The sequence below is a fragment of the Perognathus longimembris genome, chromosome 3, assembly GCF_023159225.1.
Source record: "Perognathus longimembris pacificus isolate PPM17 chromosome 3, ASM2315922v1, whole genome shotgun sequence".
Classification (NCBI taxonomy): domain Eukaryota; kingdom Metazoa; phylum Chordata; class Mammalia; order Rodentia; family Heteromyidae; genus Perognathus; species Perognathus longimembris.
In genome coordinates this window covers 12,520,234-12,527,543 of record NC_063163.1, presented here as the reverse complement: position 1 = coordinate 12,527,543, position 7,310 = coordinate 12,520,234, and the positions used below count along the sequence as shown (strand labels likewise).

The 7,310-nt window shown below is 34.6% G+C and overlaps 1 non-coding gene across 1 annotated transcript; it reads left to right on the top strand.

Annotated features, from left to right (window-relative positions):
• The first annotated feature begins 4,193 nt into the window (after positions 1-4,193).
• LOC125349820 lies at positions 4,194-4,378 on the top strand. The gene has a single exon (XR_007210623.1). It is a non-coding gene; the product is annotated as a U2 spliceosomal RNA (small nuclear RNA).
• Positions 4,379-7,310: the final 2,932 nt, after the last annotated feature.

The following is a 7,310-nucleotide window of genomic DNA, read 5'->3' as shown; positions in this document are numbered from 1 at the left end:
ACTGAACATAAACTGTACCCACAATGTGAGTACTATACCAGTGCTTCTTTGGAACTGCATTTAGTTTGGGTCTTCATTTTTTGGTACTTGGGATTGAACCTAGTGTATTGTACCTTTGAGGCAAAAGCTCTGCTACTAAGCTACTTCCAAGCCCACTAAGAGCTAAATTTGTATATTGGCAAGCTCAAGAAAAACGTTGGGATGTTGGCATCAACTTGCAGAAGAGTATTATGGGGAGAAAAGAAATAATGCTGTGTGCTGTGTTGACAGAAGACTTTGCAACACACTTCTTCATTAGAAATATTCCCAATATGTATGCCACTACAAGGCTGTTTACCCTCCCTGCTTTCAAATGCGCAGTGTCATTGACCTTCTAAGTCTATGTGGATTTTTAAAATTCATTTATTTCTCTAGTTCCCTAAAATTAAAACAGTAACTACATTGCCATTCAATGAAAATTATACACAACAAAAATAAAATAAAATATACCTGAATGTTTTAGGATGGGGACTAAAATTCAAATAGTATATTATTTTACAGGCTACTGTTTAAATGAAAACACCAAACTAGGTTATATCTAAAAAATATATAATAGAACCTCAGTTTCAACATGCTATGATAAAGGACACTGTTTTGTGTATCCACAATAATCAAGTGGGCTGAATTTCCTTTATATGGATGTTAGGACGTGTATTTTATCTTATTAACTATATTTTCGTGTGTGCAGAAGGGGTACAGTTACATAATAAGGCCGTGAGTACATTTCTTTTGTTATCTTACACCTTTGTTTTCCTTTCCCTTCCCTAGATCTGGCACGCATATATACAATACCCAGTGTACCAAAAGCATATACAGCAACCATGTAGCATAACTATGTTTTAATTCTTCAAAGCAGAGAAAGTACCTTACATTTCCTGTGTTTCTTACTTAATCCAGGTACTTGACTCATTGATCTTAACTAAATATTGCATCAATTGATTTTTAATTTTTATTATCTTTAAGTCATAATATAAAAGTGATGTCACTTGATAAAGCCATTTATGTATACGATGTGTCTTGATCAATGTCACCCCTATCAACATTCTCACCCTGCCTTCTGGCTCACCCTTTCCCTTACTTTCTTAATTTCGTGGTATATACAGTCAATTCTTCAATGTATTCTCCGCCTTCCCCCCCCCCACTACACCTCTCATCAATTGATCTTTGAGTTAATGAACATCTTTCATTTTTTCTTTCCATTTCTTTTTCTCTTCTTCTCTTGAGGTTGGATTGCTTTTCTAGTGACCCGTTTTTTACCTTAAAGCCAGCCTCTACCTTGGGAAAAAAAAACCAAAAAAACATGTCATGCTAACATCCATGTTTTGATCATGATATTATTTCCTCTAAAATAATTCTTCAATGATTATTCTACTTACTGGATCTCATATTTTTAGCTGAACGTTCTGTCTATTATTTATTAGCAGAGAGTTTCATTTTTCCAACTGATCTGTGCATATTCATAATTGCTAGCTGAAGCATTTTAATTTTTTAACATTAACTTAATGAAAGCAGCTGCAAACTTTTCTCTATATAATTCTAGCATCGTTTTCATCCTGATGTTGCCATCTTGATTGCCCTTGCTCTCCCCCTTCCTACCCCCCATCAAGTTTAACATCTTCCTGGCTTTTGGTTTGGTAAATAGCTTTCAGTTAGAAACTGGACATTTTGAATGCTGTATGTATTGGACACTGATACTATTTGAGCTATTTGTTTCGGCTGGTGTATATTAGCACCACTCCTGTCAGATAAGCAAAAGCATGTGCTCCTGACACATAGGAGTGGCAGAAAGCCCATGGTTCTCCTTGGTTTTGTTTTTTTAATACTCAAGGGGTAATTCCATCTCATTACTTCTGTTGAGAAGATTTTTCTCAACCTCCACCACAAGGTAAAAGTGCCAGCCCAGGTTCCTCTACGGTGTCCATGTAAGAGTGTGACCTCATTCCAGCCGGGCAATCCTTCTGACACCCTCTGGTGGAACTTCTAAGGAACTTCTGAGTGGAATGGTGGAAATCTAGGACCACCCCTTGACTTGGTGGCTCTCCTCACACCTCTAAACTTAAAGCCCTATGATTTAGTCTATTTTATTTTTTTCAGGCTTCTTCTTTCATGTCTACTTTGTCTGGAGGTTAAGTATTCACTTCCCCAATGCTGATTCAACAGTTTCCAGGTCCTCTTGCAAACTTCCCTTAGGAGACCTCAGCAAGTCTCAGGCCTACAAACGCTTTCTCTGTGACTGAAAATTACTGCATTTATATTTCCAGCATTCACCCTCTCTTCTAAGGTGCAAAGTCACACACTAAACTGTTTACCTGGCATCTCTAATGGAATATCAAATAGACAACTCAAGTTTCCTTCTGTCCCACCTCTGCTAGTGCTTCAAATCTGTTTAACTCCAAAATTCTTAATTCAGAAATATCAAATTTTGTCTTCCAAGATGATAGATTTCTCCTTTTTCCTCTTTGACACATTTGAGTTAATCTGACAGAACAGTCTACAGACTAGTATTCTAAAATATAAATACCACTGGTTTAAAAATCTTCCACTGGTAAAAATCCTACCCTAAGTTACCATTATTTTTTACCAAGACAATTGCAGGAGGTTCCTTGGTTTTATGTCTAATCTTGTTTCCTAAGACCAGAGCCCATTACTACAAGCACCACCGTGATTCTTTTGAGTAGGAATCTTGACAATCCTTGACTCAAATTCTCCATATCTTCTCATTTTATTTTATGTATACATAGAGCATAGCACTTCAGATCCTACACCTGCCTGCCCAATCAGATTCCCTGCAGAATTAGTACCAGATGAAGTATACACTTGATACTTGTTATTCTATACATGTACAAAGCTCTTCTCCTAAATATCCTATTTTTTTCTTTTCAGATCCTTTCTCAATTTCTAGTTGAATGTTGTCAGTGAACAGGTATAAAGGGGGGGAAAACAACATTGAACTGGTCCTGAGGCTTGAAGTCTGGGACTGGGCACTGTTCCAGAGCTTCTTTTGCTAGTGCTCTACCACTTGCTCCACAGCTCTACTTCAGCATTTTGGTGGTTAGTTGAAGATATAAGTTCCCCAAATGTCCTAGCTGTGTTGGATCTGAACCATGACCCTTAGTTCTCAGACTTCTGTGTAGTAAGGATTACGGGTATGAGCCAGTGATGCCAATCCAAAACTCTCTATCTTCCAAGCTACATGTTTTTATTTATCTCACAGGTAAGTTATAATTAACTTATAATTAAGTTATAGTGGCATATCTGCTAAATGGACTGTAATATACCAGTTTCTTTGCAGCACAATTTGCAGGGAATGCTGCATTTTGGAAACCATGTTATTAAATATTGTACTTCAAATCTTTCTGGTCATATTCAAAATTCCTATCAGTATCTGATTTACTGATCATAAGATACATTGATTTAGATTATAGTCCTTCTAACATTTATTATCAGTATTATCTTCTTATGTGAATCTCATCCAAGCACTCTCCCAGTGCTCATCTCTACTATATCTCTACAATTTAGCCTACAGTTAGCCAATAAAAGCTAGCATCAATAACAAAGCCTATTAGCTTCAAGTTCAGAAGAGGCTTATTCTCAAAATACTACCATAATCTGCATCTATACTGTAACTTCCAAACTTAGACTTACACTTCCATCTTACACTGCCATGACAGAAGGTTGATTGTTATATGCAGTGAACAATTTGGTAAAATAATAGTTATTATTGTCCCTAGTTACAGCAAGAGAACACCATCAAGATGACAGCAGAAGAAAAAAGTTGTGGGAATATATTCAATATTAGGGAATCAGATATTGGTTTACAGTAAAATGAAATTATTTTATTTTGTAATTGAACCTGAGATTTTAAGATAGAAAAAAAATAATAAATTGTAAGTCATTGACATCTTATCTTGTAAGCCAACAGTATATGAAGAAATATTTTATTTTTGAAAATTATGTAAACAAAGGGAATTGATGTTTGACATTACAAAACCTATGCCCAATTAAAATAAATATGAGTATGTGTGTGAGTGAGTGTGTGTATACGCATTTGTGTAACAGATATATGGAGCACTCTTTAACTTTTTGAAGTTTGCTTATAGCACAGCTATTAAACCAAGACATTAAAAATAATAATTCAGGAAACATCTACTGTCATCATTTCTTGACCTTTTGGCTAAGATCAAGTGTCACATCTGTTGTTATTAGTTAAATCTTGGATGCATTCTCTATCTGAAGTAATATGTTCCATGTATTTTTAGAGCAAGTCGATGGAATAGGGACTTTGTCCTTCTTGTAAGGATCTCATACAGAGCCATATCCTCAGAGAAGGGTGGTTTACTTTTCTTGAAAGACTGGAAGAGAAAGGCATGCTCATTTGAAATTTGAATGGTTGGAATCCTGAAAACCCATAATCATAATGGGTATCTGGAAATGTACTTATTGGTTGCTGTAGTAACAAAATACTTTGCATTAATACTGCAGTATATCCACAATACTTTTTCAATTTCTACAATTAAAAGACAGCTATTGCTGAACAGGTTTACTCTGCAAATTATTTCCTTTGTTTTTTCATTTAGAATGACATCACATAAATAGTAGCATGGTTAATTTTAAAATTAATCACTTTCTGAATACATAATACATTTCTAAACACTTTGCAGGTGGTTTTTTGTTTGTTTGTTTTCTTATGTGCAATGTGCATCAATCAATGTTTTGGGGCATCAGTCTCATCCACAAGTCTGAATTTGTTTGCACAAATATCATTGAAATGGAGAAGAGTATAGTTATCATTTGTGTTGATGTACAATTTGGCTTACCCAAACTCTATATGATAGGGAATAGTTACAGTCAAGTAACTGTTTATAGTTCTTCTGAATGAATAAGAAATATGCCACAGAGTGGCTGACTGAACTATTCATAAAATCAACACTGTGAAGTTTTGCTATTTCTCAGGCAATATACTCTCATTGTAAATTCAAATAATAACGTGCCAGTAAATAGATAACACTTACATTATTTAAAACTTTACACAACTGTTTGTTTAAAAGGCAAATTTCCCCTGGACATTTAAAAATATTTACCAACAGACAGTTAACTGTGACTCAGGCAAGCACAACAGAGCCGTGGTATTAGTAGCTGCAGACAGCCAAGGATCAACTAAATATCAAGATTTTGTAGCTGGGAAGCTACATAGGAAGCTAATTGCCAAAATAATAATAGATAATGTGTGAAAGATTCAATTTCCATACAATTTTCTGGGATATTGGTATAGAATTAATACAGTGTAAAAGGTATTCTTATATCTTACCAAAATGGGAATTCTCAGCAGGTGTTTTCCCTTTTATCTTATGAAAAGAAATTAGATTCCATGTTCTCTGATGTCCATGAGTGTAGGCTGGATTATTTCTGGCCACTACCAAAATATGAAGCACCTCTCTGATTCAGACACTTGGGTAGCCATAGGTCACTATGAATTTTATATTCAACATGCCTGAGGTTCTGGCTTCATCTGGAATATGATTTTTTTTTGCTGGGATTCATAGTATGCTATTTTAGAAATGAAGTCAAAGACCTCATAGAGTTATGGTTTCATTGAATATCCTTAGCACACATAGATGATATAACTAATCTTGCTATTTGAGTAAAGGTAATTCAATACTCGAGAATATTGTTTGTGGAAGCAAGTTATCTATGAACCCCAATACCATACTAATTCCTTATTACTTCACATATCACTATTGTAAATATTGCGTACCTTTTTTACTGTGTGCTAATTGGTATTTCTAAGAGCTGAATTGTTCTTTGCCACTCTTACCTTCCTTTTTCATTGATTGTCCTTCCCATTTCTGTCTGTATATGAATACATCCTTCAGATATCACCTACTCCAGGAAAAGGATTTATTCACACTCCTCTTTGACCTTTCCAAATAGACCTACAAGATACTATAATCAAATGATCAAGGTAGTATACAATATCCACATTATACCACTAGAAATGTGAAAAGCACACAGGAGTATACATTTATAGGTGGTTTAATAAAACTTTCATGACTTTGTGAGGGAAAAATGACCATGCACATATAAACCCAGTATGCTCATTGTGAAATGTGATTGACTCATCTAGAAATTCCATATTTTGTTAGCTGTTTATGTGAAGGGATACTTGACTGTCGTGTGTTCCGTTGAAGTTAAACCATGTGTAGACAAGTGCCTAGGACAAGGGCTGATGCCCGAACAGTCCAAAGGCTACAATTCACAAGAATGTACAAGTTAGCAAGGAGATTAGAAGCTACAGGACAAATCCCATGAGAATTTGGGAAGGCTATTTTTCAAGTTTGAGCCATCCTATTTTGCACTGGTTTAGTCTTATTATTTTCTTATTTTGACTTAAAATGATGCCATGTGACAAACTAAAATAGAATAAGAAACCAAACTAAATCTTGGTTTTAGAAGAGTGTGGGGAGTGATAGTGAGTGGAGAAAGAAATTCAGAAGACACTTTAGAAAGGATGTATCATATTGTGAAAATATTCAAAGAATAAAAATGTAAGAATGCATTGTACTTGTACCTAAATGTAATGTTAAGAAATAATAATTCTCTTTAATAGTCAAAGCCAGAACTTTAAAATGCATCCCTAGTGATGATAGAGGACTTGTCTTTGAAAGAATATAAAGGAACTGGAGATAAGCTCCAGTTTTAAATGACCAGCCTTGAGCAAGATGCCAAGTGAAAGATAAAGGTACTGAATTCAAGCCCAAGACTAGAATGTTTGTATATGCGTGCACAAGCTCACACACACGAACACACACTATAAGAAACAAGAATACATTTAAACTTCCCAAACTTAAATTGTAAAGCAATGGAACAAAAACTGAGAAAAAATTCACTATTTCAAAATCAACAAAATATTATAGATAATCTGGTTTCCAATATTTGTTAAATTCAATAAGAGTGCATGTTTTTCAGTGAGAAGAAAATCAGTGAAGCAGGTAGATTGTCAACAACAGTAAGTTTACTTCAATTTCAGAAAATGAATCAGTTTGGCAATAATTATAATAAGTGAATAAGTACTACTTCAAGATTATTAACGATTATCTACTATATACTAGTTTTAAGTTTGTGAAGAACATATTCTGGTACTAAAGTGGTAACTTTAATTATAAAACTCACCAAAGGGAATAAGACTAATTATTATGCTATCAAAAACTATTAAATAGTGCACCCATTAACAGTATCCCTTTCCAAAATATTAACATATGGGTCTATCTAAG